The 14508-nt window shown below is 48.1% G+C and overlaps 1 protein-coding gene across 4 annotated transcripts in view; it reads left to right on the top strand.

The window, feature by feature from the left end:
* LOC147735026 (membrane-spanning 4-domains subfamily A member 4A-like) overlaps window positions 1–14508 on the top strand; it is a 389709-nt gene that overhangs the window by 41721 nt on the left and 333480 nt on the right. Inside the window, exon 1 of one of the 4 annotated variants that reach the window (XM_086953116.1) lies at window positions 2263–2448. The exons of 1 other annotated variant lie outside the window; for it this stretch is intronic. The gene's annotated coding sequence lies outside the window, so the exon portion shown is untranslated. Of the gene's footprint in view, window positions 1–2262; window positions 2449–14508 lie in introns of those variants that run through there. 2 more of the 4 variants (XM_086953119.1, XM_086953118.1) reach the window with 2 other exon arrangements.

Raw genomic sequence — 14508 nt, 5'->3', positions numbered from 1 at the left:
TGTGAGTCGTGGAAAGCACCATGTGTTTCTAAAAAACCTGATAGTTGTTGCTGAACAAGTTTTTCGAGCACTTTGGCAGGAGCTGGTAAGAGAGAGATAGGCCTGTAATTGGCAGGTTAATTGGGGTCGGCACTAGCTTTCTTCAATATGGGGACTACCCGAGCATGCTTCCAAGAATCTGGGAAGACACCAGTATGCAGAGAATCATTCCATATCCCATTCAAAATGGGGTTAAGAAGAGGTGCCAGAGATTTGTATTGCTTAGCTGGCCAGGGATCCAAAGGTGAACCAGATTTGCATTTTAGGAGTTCTTTTAAGGATTGATCTAAGGCAATCTCTTTAAAATTGGAGAAAGTACAGTCTGATTCAATAGCGACAGTACTGGTTACATGATTGTCTGGGTTGATATTACTAGGGAAGGAGTCATATATGATTGCAATTTTGTTTTCAAAAAAATCAGAGAGACTATTGCATAGTGTCTGAGACACCAGAGGAGGTCGTTTGAGAGCTAGGGGTTCGGTGCAGGTTCTGACTGTATTAAATATTTCACTGGATGATCCCTGTGCGCGGTTAATTTTTTATTCCAGAAAAATTCTTTTGTGCTCGATTATTTTTTTCCTATACTCTTTAAGGGCAGATTTGTATAGGAGCTTACAGTCGGGAGAATAAGTAGATCTCCAGCGTCTCTCAAGGAGTTTACATGCCGATTTGCATTTACAAAGTGCATCGGAGTACCATGGGCAGATGGGGTGGCACAATAGGATTCAATAGGCCTGATTGGGGCAAGATGGTCAATGGCGGAAGAAATCCAGCCATTGAAGTTGGTCAGTCTGGCGTCTAAGTCAAAAGCTGTATCAGAGGGATGGATGGGGGAAAGATGGGCAGCTAAACTGTCAAGGGAGATCTTACTCCAGTTTCTACCTTGTAATTTGGCCGGGAGTCTAGGTCGGTCTTGTTGGTGTCGAAAGAAGGAGAATGGTATAAAAAAGTGATCGGACCAGATCACCGGAAGGGGATCGTTTATGGATAGTCCATCCAGGTTGGTACAGATTAGGTCAAGAGTGTGTTCAGCTTTATGTGTTGGACTGTTAATTAGTTGGTTTAGTCCTCCATCTGACAAGGTGGATAAAAAGTTAAGAGTGATGGAATCCGAGGGATTATCAACATGAAGGTTGAAGTCCCCGAGGAGGGTAAAGTTTGCGTAGCGCAATGTTGCCTGCAGAACGTAGTCTAAGAAGGCCGGTAAATGTGATGTTTTAGAGTTAGGGGGGCGGTAGACCAGGAGGCCAGAAAAGGTAAAATTAGCCGCCATCTTAATACAAACTGGAAGTGCTTCAATGTGTTCTAATTGTGTGTAAGGGAAGGAGGAGATAGTCCACTGAGATCTATATATTATGGCAACTCCTCCACCTGAGCGAGAACCCTGTCTGTTAGCGCACAGTATGCTGTAGCCAGAAGGTATGGCTAGGTGTATAGCGTTATTGGTTTCGTCCCCTAACCAGGTCTCGGTAAAGAAAAGGAGATCCCACTTTTCATCTTCCAGAGTTTGGGCAATGTCAAGAGAGTGTTTTGTTAAAGAACAGCAATTAATCAGACCAGATTTTATGAATAGAGTGTTTGTGGTGGGAGGGGTAGGGGCTAGAGTTCGTAGAATGGAACATTCATTCCTTATATCATCATTAGTCTGTCCTAAACTGCAGGATGTAAAAGGCAGATGAGGGGTGAGATCTCGAGGTGAAATTAACGTCAAGGTACATTGGTTGGGCTTGAGGGTCATAAGCATAGCCTTATCATAGGAGATAAGGGTTGGGGAAATGCAATATGTAACAGTACTTACGTCTGCGGCCGCTTCCTGGTCGCGGACGGGCGCAGACAGGCATTCACAGAATGAACTTACTACTTTTGGTATTCACAGAAGTTAGGATTTTGTCTTAAGTCTGTTTTAACTCTGTCTTAAGTCTGTCTTAAGACAAACTTAAGACAAAATCCTGACTTCTGTGAATACCAAAAGTAGTAAGTTCATTCTGTGAATGCCAAAAGTAGTAAGTGCATTCTGTGAATACCAAAATAGGAGTAAGTTTAGGATTGAGTCTTAAGTTCATTCTGTGAATCGGGCCCCTTGTGCGCGCTCGTGTGTGCCTGCATTTCGTAACTGTTACCAGTAGTGATGACTGTGAAGTGTGAGATCCAGAATTCATTTTAACTGCACTTCCCCATCCTTTGATTGCCACAACATCTGGAGCTGTACTCGGTCGGCATTGCTGTTACTTCCTTGATCTTGACTGCGCCCTTTCATTGGAAGAAAATCAGCTTCGACACGCTCTCGCCTACATCTCTGTCGAAACATCCTGACGTCACCCACTGCAGACTCTAGTGAACCAGGCTCACTGGAGCAGACAGGTGGTGAAACAAGAAGGTGTCAAGTCAGAGCCGGTGGCCACAGGAAACGTGAGTACAAGAGATTGAGCAATGACCAAGTCAATAGGTCTCTTTTTTTGTAAAATAAATAAATAAAACATGCTGCACTTGATACGGACGGGTATTCGGGTTTTGTGCAGATTTTTGTAAAACTGTGTGTGTGCAGGAAGGATGGGAAGGATAGTGCATTCACTGCTGTTTCTTTGGTGAAGAGTAGAAGTGCTTGAGTGTGATAAGGGTTGAAGGGCCACCTCATGGAAAGTCTCAGAGTGGCCCTTTGCTTCAATGGGTCAGTCTGGTAAGGTTTAGCTCGTTCTTCCGCTTTGCACAGCCAGCCCAATAAAGTTTCATTTTTTGCACCTTTCTTTAAAGGTCCAATACAGTCAGGTTCCATTTTTTATTCTCCCATTTGGGGCACATCCCATGAAATGCACTTTTTCTTCCAGTACATGGCACTATTCTTTAAAATCTTGCCTAGTGAAATTTAACTCTGACATTTTCTTTAGTGTCATTCACTGAACTTTATTGAACAAAGGATTTTTCCCAATTGAAGAGCATTAATGTTGATTTTCTGAAACTAGTTGCCAAGTATTTATTATGCTTGCTCAAAATAAAAGGATCAATAATCTTATTTCCATTAGCTATTGTGATTTATTCCACTTTTCTTTTGTGTTAACTGCTAGATTTCTTTTACATCTTCTCACATGTCTTTTGTGAAGGGCAAACTTTTTTCAGAACAAGAATTCAAATGTACACATCAAAACACATTCAACACTGCAACAATAAAATTAAACCTATGCCTCTGCGGGAAGAATACCCGCAATCAAACTAACAGTACCAGTACTTGGTAGAAATTGACAAAATATCCACTCTCCTACTAATAAAATTTTGGGTTAGTGGCCCAGTAGCTTACACCAGCAGGATATAGTATGTTTGTTAAGAAACAGAAACTAAATATTCCGCGAGGGGCTAATACGTTAAATGACGGACTGTTCTAAGAAAGGTCATTCACATTCTGTGTTTTTGAATTCAATGGGATAACTTTATTGTTTTTGTCATTATATGGTTTTTAGGTTGAGCCTGTAGCAGCACGCATGTGCTGCTCCGGCGAGACTTCTTGTAAAGGGGTTAAGAAAGCTCACCACACGGTCATGCGTGTGTTTTTGATTTTCATAGGCTATTGGGTTTTGCCTGCATCTTTCTAAGAAAGACAGCACGCAATTGGACAAAGGCGGGTGCATGTCCCACCTTTGCTCCGCCCACGGCCTATTGCTTGCAGTTACCTGCACGGGCCACATCTGTTTGCCATTATAATGCACAGACGCATAATGCAAAACAGATGTCTGGCTGTGTGAGGCGTGAGTGCACCACTCGCGTGCTTGTTTTTATTTGATGCTGCATCCATATCCGGCCAGGTGTAATCAGACCCACTGAGTTTTAGAGGAACACATTTCTCCAGTTAATACACTGAGGAATTTGTGCAAGCAAAATCCATAATAACAGGTGATGGACAGAATGAAGAACAATGACATACATTCACCCCAGTACAGAGATCTGGGCCTAAATCCATCGTTTTTTTGCTCACCATGCCTTTCCAGTTTGAACCCAGCCATATGCAAATCAGTCTTGACCCTGTGCCCCATGGGAACAGTCCAGCCCGAACTGCCAAGCCAGGTCCTCCCTGGATTGGAAACAAGCATCCAAGGACCGGTTTCGGGCTTTCAGCACTCATCAGCCTGGATAGCTTGATTCCAGTGGCATGGAGAGCACGGGACTCACGTCTGAGCATACCCGTCCTACTCGGGGTGACAAATGCAAAAATAACAGGTGATGGACAGAATGCAGAACAATGTCATACATTCATCCCAGAAAAGAGATCTGGGCATGAATCCATCGTTTTTTTGCTCACCATGCCTTTCCAGTTTGACCCCAGCCATATGCAAATCAGTCTTGACCTGTGCCCCATGGGAACAGTCCAGCCCGAACTGCCAAGCCAGGTCCTCCCTGGATTGGAAACAAGCATCCAAGGACCGGTTTCGGGCTTTCAGCCCTCATCAGCCTGGATAGCTTGATTCCAGTGGCATGGAGAGCAGGGGACTCACGTCTGAGCATACCCGTCCTACTCGGGGTGACAAATGCAAAAATAACAGGTGATGGACAGAATGCAGAACAATGTCATACATTCATCCCAGAACAGAGATCTGGGCATAAATCCATCGTTTTTTTGCTCACCATGCCTTTCAGTTTGACCCCAGCCATATGCAAATCAGTCTTGACCCTGTGCCCCATGGGAACAGTCCAGCCCGAACTGCCAAGCCAGGTCCTCCCTGGACTGGAAACAAGCATCCAAGGACTGGTTTCGGACTTTCAGCCCTAATCAGCCTGGATAGCTTGATTCCAGTGGCATGGAGAGCACGAGACTCACGTCTGAGCATACCCGTCCTACTCGGGGTGACAAATGCAAAAATAACAGGTGATGGACAGAATGCATAACAATGTCATACATTCATCCCAGAAAAGAGATCTGGGCATAAATCCATCGTTTTTTTGCTCACCATGCCTTTCCAGTTTGAACCCAGCCATATGCAAATCAGTCTTGACCCTGTGCCCCATGGGAACAGTCCAGCCCGAACTGCCAAGCCAGGTCCTCCCTGGACTGAAAACAAGCATCCAAGGACTGGTTTCGGGCTTTCAGCCCTCATCAGCCTGGATAGCTTGATTCCTGCGGCATGGAGAGCACGAGACTCACGTCTGAGCATACCCTTCCTACTCGGGGTGACTAATGCAAAAATAACAGGTGATGGACAGAATGCAGAACAATGTCATACATTCACCCCAGTACAGAGATCTGGGCCTAAATCCATTGTTTTTTTGCTCACCATGCCTTTCCAGTTTGAACCCAGCCATATGCAAATCAGTCTTGACCCTGTGCCCCATGGGAACAGTCCAGCCCGAACTGCCAAGCCAGGTCCTCTCTGGACTGGAAACAAGCATCCAAGGACCAGTTTCGGGCTTTCAGCCCTCATCAGCCTGGATAGCTTGATTCCAGTGGCATGGAGAGCACGGGACTCAAGTCTGAGCATACCCGTCCTACTGGGGGTAACAAATGCAAAAATAACAGGTGATGGACAGAATGCAGAACAATGTCATACATTCACCCCAGTACAGAGATCTGGGCCTAAATCCATTGATTTTTTGCTCACCATGCTTTTCCTGTTTGAACCCAGCCATATGCAAATCAGTCTTGACCCTGTGCCCCATGGGAACAGTCCAGCCCGAACTGCCAAGCCAGGTCCTCCCTGGACTGGAAACAAGCATCGAAGGACCGGTTTCGGGCTTTCTGCCTTCATCAGCCTGGATAGCTTGATTCCAGTGGCATGGAGAGCAGGGGACTCACGTCTGAGCATACCCGTCCTACTCGAAGTGACAAATGCAAAAATAACAGGTGATGGACAGAATGCAGAACAATGTCATACATTCACCCCAGTACAGAGATCTGGGCCTAAATCCATCGTTTTTTTGCTCACCATGCCTTTCCAGTTTGAACTCAGCCATATGCAAATCAGTCTTGACCCTGTGCCCCATGGGAACAGTCCAGCCCGAACTGCCAAGCCAGGTCCGCCCTGGACTGGAAACAAGCATCCAAGGACCTGTTTTGGGCTTTCAGCCCTCATCAGCCTGGATAGCTTGATTCCAGTGGCATGAAGAGCACGGGACTCACGTCTGAGCATACCCGTCCTACTCGGGATGACGAATGCAAAAATAACAGGTGATGGACAGAATGCAGAACAATGTTATACATTCACCCCAGTACAGAGATCTGGGCCTAAATCCATCATTTTTTTGCTCACCATGCCTTTCCAGTTTGAACCAAGCCATATGCAAATCAGTCTCGACCCTGTGCCCCATGGGTACAGTCCAGCCCGAACTGCCAAGCCAGGTCCTCCCTGGACTGGAAACAAGCATCCAAGGTGCGGTTTCGGGCTTTCAGTCCTCATCAGCCTGGATAGCTTGATTCCAGTGGCATGGAGAGCACGAGACTCACGTCTGAGCATACCCTTCCTACTCGGGGTGACAAATGCAAAAATAACAGGTGATGGACAGAATGCAGAAAAATGTCATACATTCACCCCAGTACAGAGATCTGGGCCTAAATCCATTGTTTTTTTGCTCACCATGCCTTTCCAGTTTGAACCCAGCCATATGCAAATCAGTCTTGACCCTGTGCCCCATGGGAACAGTCCAGCCCGAACTGCCAAGCCAGGTCCTCTCTGGACTGGAAACAAGCATCCAAGGACCAGTTTCGGGCTTTCAGCCCTCATCAGCCTGGATAGCTTGATTCCAGTGGCAAGGAGAGCACGGGACTCAAGTCTGAGCATACCCGTCCTACTCGGGGTGACAAATGTAAAAATAACAGGTGATGGACAGAATGCAGAACAATGTCATACATTCACCCCAGTACAGAGATCTGGGCCTAAATCCATTGTTGTTTTGCTCACCATGCCTTTCCTGTTTGAACCCAGCCATATGCAAATCAGTCTTGACCCTGTGCCCCATGGGAACAGTCCAGCCCGAACTGCCAAGCCAGGTCCTCCCTGGAAGCATCGAAGGACCGGTTTCGGGCTTTCCGCCCTCATCAGCCTGGATAGCTTGATTCCAGTGGCATGGAGAGCAGGGCACTCACGTCTGAGCATACCCGTCCTACTCGGGGTGACAAATGCAAAAATAACAGGTGATGGACAGAATGCAGAACAATGTCATACATTCACCCCAGTACAGAGATCTGGGCCTAAATCCCTCGTTTTTTTGCTCACCATGCCTTTCCAGTTTGAACTCAGCCATATGCAAATCAGTCTTGACCCTGTGCCCCATGGGAACAGTCCAGCCCGAACTGCCAAGCCAGGTCCGCCCTGGACTGGAAACAAGCATCCAAGGACCGACCTGTTTTGGGCTTTCAGCCCTCATCAGCCTGGATAGCTTGATTCCAGTGGCATGAAGAGCACGGGACTCACGTCTGAGCATACCCCTCCTACTCGGGATGACAAATGCAAAAATAACAGGTGATGGACAGAATGCAGAACAATGTTATACATTCACCCCAGTACAGAGATCTGGGCCTAAATCCATCATTTTTTTGCTCACCATGCCTTTCCAGTTTGAACCAAGCCATATGCAAATCAGTCTTGACCCTGTGCCCCATGGGAACAGTCCAGCCCGAACTGCCAAGCCAGGTCCTCCCTGGACTGGAAACAAGCATCCAAGGAGCGGTTTCGGGCTTTCAGCCCTCATCAGCCTGGATAGCTTGATTCCAGTGGCATGGAGAGCACGAGACTCACGTCTGAGCATACCCTTCCTACTCGGGGTGACAAATGCAAAAATAACAGGTGATGGACAGAATGCAGAAAAATGTCATACATTCACCCCAGTACAGAGATCTGGGCCTAAATCCATTGTTTTTTTGCTCACCATGCCTTTCCAGTTTGAACCCAGCCATATGCAAATCAGCCTTGACCCTGTGCCCCATGGGAACAGTCCAGCCCGAACTGCCAAGCCAGGTCCTCTCTGGACTGGAAACAAGCATCCAAGGACCAGTTTCGGGCTTTCAGCCCTCATCAGCCTGGATAGCTTGATTCCAGTGGCATGGAGAGCACGGGACTCAAGTGTGAGCATACCCGTCCTACTCGGGGTGACAAATGCAAAAATAACAGGTGATAGACAGAATGCAGAACAATGTCATACATTCACCCCAGTACAGAGATCTGGGCCTAAATCCATTGTTTTTTTGGTCACCATGCCTTTCCTGTTTGAACCCAGCCATATGCAAATCAGTCTTGACCCTGTGCCCCATGGGAACAGTCCAGCCCGAACTGCCAAGCCAGGTCCTCCCTGGAAGCATCGAAGGACCGGTTTCGGGCTTTCCGCCCTCATCAGCCTGGATAGCTTGATTCCAGTGGCATGGAGAGCAGGGCACTCACGTCTGAGCATACCCGTCCTACGCGAAGTGACAAATGCAAAAATAACAGGTGATGGACAGAATGCAGAACAATGTCATACATTCACCCCAGTACAGAGATCTGGGCCTAAATCCATTGATTTTTTGCTCACCATGCCTTTCCTGTTTGAACCCAGCCATATGCAAATCAGTCTTGACCCTGTGCCCCATGGGAACAGTCCAGCCCGAACTGCCAAGCCAGGTCCTCCCTGGACTGGAAACAAGCATCGAAGGACCGGTTTCGGGCTTTCCGCCCTCATCAGCCTGGATAGCTTGATTCCAGTGGCATGGAGAGCAGGGGACTCACGTCTGAGCATACCCGTCCTACTCAAAGTGACAAATGCAAAAATAACAGGTGATGGACAGAATGCAGAACAATGTCATACATTCACCCCAGTACAGAGCTCTGGGCCTAAATCCATCGTTTTTTTGCTCACCATGCCTTTCCAGTTTGAACTCAGCCATATGCAAATCAGTCTTGACCCTGTGCCCCATGGGAACAGTCCAGCCCGAACTGCCAAGCCAGGTCCGCCCTGGACTGGAAACAAGCATCCAAGGACCGACCTGTTTTGGGCTTTCAGCCCTCATCAGCCTGGATAGCTTGATTCCAGTGGCATGAAGAGCACGGGACTCACGTCTGAGCATACCCGTCCTACTCGGGATGACAAATGCAAAAATAACAGGTGATGGACAGAATGCAGAACAATGTTATACATTCACCCCAGTACAGAGATCTGGGCCTAAATCCATCATTTTTTTGCTCACCATGCCTTTCCAGTTCGAACCAAGCCATATGCAAATCAGTCTTGACCCTGTGCCCCATGGGAACAGTCCAGCCCGAACTGCCAAGCCAGGTCCTCCCTGGACTGGAAACAAGCATCCAAGGAGCGGTTTCGGGCTTTCAGCCCTCATCAGCCTGGATAGCTTGATTCCAGTGGCATGGAGAGCACGAGACTCACGTCTGAGCATACCCTTCCTACTCGGGGTGACAAATGCAAAAATAACAGGTGATGGACAGAATGCAGAAAAATGTCATACATTCACCCCAGTACAGAGATCTGGGCCTAAATCCATTGTTTTTTTTCTCACCATGCCTTTCCAGTTTGAACCCAGCCATATGCAAATCAGCCTTGACCCTGTGCCCCATGGGAACAGTCCAGCCCGAACTGCCAAGCCAGGTCCTCTCTGGACTGGAAACAAGCATCCAAGGACCAGTTTCGGGCTTTCAGCCCTCATCAGCCTGGATAGCTTGATTCCAGTGGCATGGAGAGCACGGGACTCAAGTGTGAGCATACCCGTCCTACTCGGGGTGACAAATGCAAAAATAACAGGTGATGGACAGAATGCAGAACAATGTCATACATTCACCCCAGTACAGAGATCTGGGCCTAAATCCATTGTTTTTTTTGCTCACCATGCCTTTCCTGTTTGAACCCAGCCATATGCAAATCAGTCTTGACCCTGTGCCCCATGGGAACAGTCCAGCCCGAACTGCCAAGCCAGGTCCTCCCTGGAAGCATCGAAGGACCGGTTTCGGGCTTTCCGCCCTCATCAGCCTGGATAGCTTGATTCCAGTGGCATGGAGAGCAGGGCACTCACGTCTGAGCATACCCGTCCTACGCGAAGTGACAAATGCAAAAATAACAGGTGATGGACAGAATGCAGAACAATGTCATACATTCACCCCAGTACAGAGATCTGGGCCTAAATCCATTGTTTTTTTGCTCACCATGCCTTTCCAGTTTGAACTCAGCCATATGCAAATCAGTCTTGACCCTGTGCCCCATGGGAACAGTCCAGCCCGAACTGCCAAGCCAGGTCCGCCCTGGACTGGAAACAAGCATCCAAGGACCGACCTGTTTTGGGCTTTCAGCCCTCATCAGCCTGGATAGCTTGATTCCAGTGGCATGAAGAGCACGGGACTCACGTCTGAGCATACCCGTCCTACTCGGGATGACAAATGCAAAAATAACAGGTGATGGACAGAATGCAGAACAATGTTATACATTCACCCCAGTACAGAGATCTGGGCCTAAATCCATCATTTTTTTGCTCACCATGCCTTTCCAGTTTGAACCAAGCCATATGCAAATCAGTCTTGACCCTGTGCCCCATGGGAACAGTCCAGCCCGAACTGCCAAGCCAGGTCCTCCCTGGACTGGAAACAAGCATCCAAGGAGCGGTTTCGGGCTTTCAGCCCTCATCAGCCTGGATAGCTTGATTCCAGTGGCATGGAGAGCACGAGACTCACGTCTGAGCATACCCTTCCTACTCGGGGTGACAAATGCAAAAATAACAGGTGATGGACAGAATGCAGAAAAATGTCATACATTCACCCCAGTACAGAGATCTGGGCCTAAATCCATTGTTTTTTTGCTCACCATGCCTTTCCAGTTTGAACCCAGCCATATGCAAATCAGCCTTGACCCTGTGCCCCATGGGAACAGTCCAGCCCGAACTGCCAAGCCAGGTCCTCTCTGGACTGGAAACAAGCATCCAAGGACCAGTTTCGGGCTTTCAGCCCTCATCAGCCTGGATAGCTTGATTCCAGTGGCATGGAGAGCACGGGACTCAAGTGTGAGCATACCCGTCCTACTCGGGGTGACAAATGCAAAAATAACAGGTGATGGACAGAATGCAGAACAATGTCATACATTCACCCCAGTACAGAGATCTGGGCCTAAATCCATTGTTTTTTTGCTCACCATGCCTTTCCTGTTTGAACCCAGCCATATGCAAATCAGTCTTGACCCTGTGCCCCATGGGAACAGTCCAGCCCGAACTGCCAAGCCAGGTCCTCCCTGGAAGCATCGAAGGACCGGTTTCGGGCTTTCCGCCCTCATCAGCCTGGACAGCTTGATTCCAGTGGCATGGAGAGCAGGGCACTCACGTCTGAGCATACCCGTCCTACGCGAAGTGACAAATGCAAAAATAACAGGTGATGGACAGAATGCAGAACAATGTCATACATTCACCCCAGTACAGAGATCTGGGCCTAAATCCATCGTTTTTTTGCTCACCATGCCTTTCCAGTTTGAACTCAGCCATATGCAAATCAGTCTTGACCCTGTGCCCCATGGGAACAGTCCAGCCCGAACTGCCAAGCCAGGTCCGCCCTGGACTGGAAACAAGCATCCAAAGACCTGTTTTGGGCTTTCAGCCCTCATCAGCCAGGATAGCTTGATTCCAGTGGCATGAAGAGCACAGGACTCACGTCTGAGCATACCCGTCCTACTCGGGGTGACAAATGTAAAAATAACAGGTGATGGACAGAATGCAGAACAATGTTATACATTCACCCCAGTACAGAGATCTGGGCCTAAATCCATCGTTTTTTTGCTCACCATGCCTTTCCAGTTTGAACCCAGCCATATGCAAATCAGTCTTGACCCTGTGCCTCATGGGAACAGTCCAGCCCGAACTGCCAAGCCAGGTCCTCCCTGGACTTGAAATAAGCATCCAAGGAGCGGTTTCGGGCTTTCAGCCCTCATCAGCCTGGATAGCTTGATTCCAGTGGCATGGAGAGCACGGGACTCACGTCTGAGCATACCCGTCCTACTCGGGGTGACAAATGGAAGCTTGTTTCCAGTCCAGGGAGGACCTAGCTTGGCAGTTCGGGCTGGACTGTTTCCATGAGGCACAGGGTCAGACTGATTTGCATATGGCATGTCTGAACTGGGGTGGTGTGGAGTGCAAAAAACGATGGATTTAGGCCCAGATCTCTGTACTGGGGTGAATGTATGACATTGTTCTGCAGTCTGTCCATCAAATGTGGTTTTTGCATTTGTCACCCCGAGTGGGATGGGTAGGCTCAGACGTGAGTCCCATGCACTCCACACCACTGGATTCAAGCAAGCCGGGCTGAAGACGGCTGGAATGCCAGAAACCGGTCCAAGGAAGCTTGTTTCCGGTTCAGGGAGGGCATGGCTTGGCAGTTCGGGCTGGACTGTTCCCATGAGGCACAGGGTCAGACTGATTTGCATATGGCCCTGTCTGAACTGGGGTGGTGTGGAGTTCAAAAAAACGATGGATTTAGGCCCAGACCTCTGTACTGGGATGAATGTATGACATTGTTCTGCATTCTGTCCATCAACTGTGGTTTTTGCATTTGTCACCCCGAGTGGGATGGGTATGAACAGATGTGAGTCCCATGCACTCCACACCACTGGATTCAAGCAAGCTGGGCTGAAGACGGCTGGAATGCCAGAAACCGGTCCTCGGAAGCCTGTTTCCGGTCCAGGGAAGGCATGGCTTGGCAGTCCGGGCTGGACTGTTCCCATGAGGCACAGGGTCAGACTGACTTGCATCTGGCCATGTCTGAACTGGGGTGTTGTGGAGTGCAAAAAAACCGATGGATTTAGGCCCAGATCTCGGGACTGGGGTGAATGTATGACATTGTTCTGCATTCTGTCCATCAACTGTGGTTTCAGCAAAATCCAGCCAAGCAGCACAGTTTGCACACTTCGCGGACTCTGAATTTTACTGCAAATGCCGATTGCTCTCGATATCAGATCCACATTTTCACTCAGAATGAGGCAATAATCCTGCAATGCCTTAGACGCACTTAAAACATCGGAAGTTCCCGTCCTAAGTGACTGTCTCAGGCCCAATCCTTTGAGGCTTCCTAGCACCCAACAGCCCGCATCCTCCTAGAAGAGACCTCAGGGGCATATTAGCAAGGAGTAGCGATAATTATCGCTAAATGCACTTAGCGCATTTTTTTTATCGCCGCCCATCGCCGGATATTATTGCAGAGATAACGTGCTGACATGCAAATTGGGCTTCAAACCTGTAGCTATCGCCTACAAGCTGTCGCTTACTGCTGTTAGCGACAGCTTGCTAAAAGGGCGATAAAAATATCGCCGCTTCGCGGGAAAAAGTTCTGCTAAAGCGAGGATATCGAACTTGCTAATAATATGCCCCTCAGTTAGTACAGCCTGCCTGTGAGGTCACATACTGTGTGTATATTGCTTTTCTGCTCTCCGCAGAGGTCCGTGCACCCGCATGTCAGTTTGTCATATGACAGTTTAGATTCAAGCAGCCCACGCAGGACTTTTCTTTTGAAAAATAGCACATGAACAAAATTTGTATTATGTTTCTTGAATGTTGATCACATCGATTGTGAATCAATTTTCAGAAATATGACACATTCATGTTCTTTCTCTATTTTACACCGGCACGTTACACCGAGGAGAGAGAAAGGTGTAGGTTAAGGAGATGCTTCTTTGTAGGTTGCTGTTCTCAGGTCTCGAACTTTAATTTTCTAGAGAGCCACTCCATGCCATCTCTTAGTGGGCCTTTCCATTACCCTGATTGATACATTCGCCCTCATGCTGATCCAGTGGGTGGGAATGCAGCAAGATAAATGACCTCAGGTCCGCAGGGTGTTCTCAGAAACCAGGAGGTACATGTAAATTTCCAAGGGTACAATTGTTGTGGCAGCAGCCAGCTATAGCAACAGCGTATTTTCAACGTTGAGTTCTCTGTATAGCCTTCCGCAGGCAGAGAACAAGCTTGCACTGCAGCAATAGCAATTTGCCTTTTCAAATCCCGCAGCCCGGTTATAAAAACATAATTCCCCGTTTCGGGGCCCTGGCCCTATGTTCAGTTGAAATATGCCGCTTTATTTAAATTTGGTGAGTTATCATTCTCCCCACGGCATCTACTATCAAGGTTACTCGTAGACAGCCGGTTAACCTTACCAAATGTTCAGCGATACATAAAAAACAATTCTGAGCATTTTCATCCCCGACTACAGATTAACTAGAGGCAAACCTGCCAGGTGCCATTCACAGCAAATGAGTTGTACTCCTTTTGGCCAATATTGCCGGGATGCCCCGCCTAGACGAAGAGTCTTTTCAGCGAGACGTTTTCTGATCCCGAGTTCTTTCTCACACACAGCTGACGTTGCAGTGTAGGAGGGGCCCATCATCTGTCACGCATGCTTCCTCCTCAGAAGTGCCAGTGTTCTCTCGGTTACACCCCTGTGTGATGTGCTAATGACCCATGCAGTAAAATTGTACCCACTCTTCGCCAATTGTATGCTCCTGTCCTCTGTGCCTGGTGGTGTTCGTGATCCCACCCTTGTCGCCAATGTA

Source organism: Lissotriton vulgaris, chromosome 1_2 (assembly GCF_964263255.1).
Source record: "Lissotriton vulgaris chromosome 1_2, aLisVul1.2, whole genome shotgun sequence".
Taxonomy (NCBI): domain Eukaryota; kingdom Metazoa; phylum Chordata; class Amphibia; order Caudata; family Salamandridae; genus Lissotriton; species Lissotriton vulgaris.
This window is presented reverse-complemented; position numbering and strand designations above follow the sequence as displayed.